Genomic DNA, 2030 nt, shown 5'->3' with positions numbered 1-2030 from the left:
CATGAATGCACATACGTGTGTGTGTGTGTGTGTGTGTGTGTCCTTTGCAATAGAGTCACTGTGCCATTGGCCTGTGGCACCCTCCTTGCCTAAATGCAATGTGACATGTTGCTGAGCAGCTTGATTCCTTCACCAGGCCATAATATAACGTAAGCCTGTTTGTTGCTCAGTCAGTCTAAACCACTATATCCTTTAATAGCTGGCCTTTCATAGCACTGACCTCACAACCGACGTGCTGAGCTGTCTGCATGTGTGTGTTCCTATCATTTCTGTCTTACCTATTTCCACCTTAGCCATGTGTCATGTAGTGTTTCACACAGACAGGAGGCAGCATGTGTGTTGTAAGATCTTTAGCCCCTAAGGAGATGCTGACATTGAATGAAATCTGTCTTAATTACATGTACACTGTAATGGCTTGGTATTCCTGGAATACTCTTCTGCGTAGTGTAATACTTGGAAACACACACATCCTTTCTACTGAGTGTGTGTGATTGAGTAGGGCTGTGTATCGGCATGAATTCAGTATCACATAAAGGGGTTTTGATTTAATAAGCGATACTGAAAAGTGAGGCAACATACTCCAATTTTAACTTCCCCAGATGCTTAAAATCTGGCTGATTTATGATATTTGCATTCATCACAGTCCAACATAAATAACATTGTCTGCTGCAAATGTATTAGACTATTAGATTAACAATTGATTTGAGCATCAATACTGTATCACAAAACATAATATCCCATTACTCAAGTGTTTCTATATGGTCTCGCTCCCCTAGAGTGACTGAGTCTAGAATAGATTAAATGAGATGATGGTGTGAAGTGAATGCAGACGGCTTACAACTCAAGGTATGACTACTCTAAGCCTTTAATTACTCTGCAGATATCTTATTCATGCTGGTTGCATTTGTCAAAGGCCCTGTTTCTTTCCATGCGTCTGTCTCTCTCACCACACACACACACACTCGCAGTCCTCTTACCTTACCACTGCTCCACTTTTATCATCAGTGTGTCCTCATTATGGCTGACCTCTCCATGCTGTGGTTGTGATCTGAGGGAGGAATGGGAGTAAGGGCTACCCCTGATACTTAAACTGCGCCACGGAATTAGGTCACATGTTTTAGTTGTGAGTTATATATTGAGAGGGACTGATCATTGTGTGTGCTTCACAGCAGAAAATGCACTCAAATCACATAGCATGGGTTGGAAAAGTGCATTTAAATAATACTCATACACCAAATTATCTGTACACTGGTTTCAGATTTCGTTGAGACTGAAAGCCTGGTTTGTCAAGTGTGTTATGTAATTTGACCTGATTGGTAAAGAAAGCCTCATTAATGTACATTTCCCATTTGCAAGTTTTTTCCTACCCGCCCTATTTTGCGATAACTACATTTTACGGGCAAGCCAATGAATCAAAGTTGCACACACCCAGATAATATTGTTGTACTGTGTTTAGGGCTCTCCTTAAAAGGGTGTGATTAGGATCTTTATGTAAGATGTATTATTCTTTATGTGGACATTGTTGGCCTTTCCATAAGGGTTCAGGGACTCTAAACAGATGATGTAATATCTTTGTTAAGTGGTCAGTGAAAGGTCAGGAAACAATGCACTACAGCTCTATGTGACCTTTGGTGCTCACTGTCTCTGCTAAAGGGCAAATATCCATTCAGCTGGGCGTACTATCCATACTGCATATGATTATCCTTGTGAATATCCATCTGTCATGTTCTGGTCAGCATGTACAAAGTTGATTAAAGCTCAGCGGTGAGTATCCAAACGTGTGTGTGTGTGTGTGTGTGTGTGTGTGTGTGTGTGTGTGTGTGTGTGCGTGTCACTGTATTTACTGTGTGCGATATTAAGTCACTTTGGTTTGCTTGGCTGACTGCAGTTTGTTGAGGCTAGGTGTGTCCACATACATCCAGTCTGATGCACCGTTAATCACAGGTTCAGACTCTGAAAGTGAGCGACATTCAGATTAACTTCCAGTTGAATTTCAACTGTTAACAATAAACTAAAAGTAAAGAATGTTT

Source organism: Notothenia coriiceps, unplaced genomic scaffold (genome assembly GCF_000735185.1).
Source record: "Notothenia coriiceps isolate Sejong01 unplaced genomic scaffold, NC01 NC01_scaffold00003528, whole genome shotgun sequence".
Taxonomy (NCBI): domain Eukaryota; kingdom Metazoa; phylum Chordata; class Actinopteri; order Perciformes; family Nototheniidae; genus Notothenia; species Notothenia coriiceps.
Note: the sequence above shows the minus strand (reverse complement) of the source record.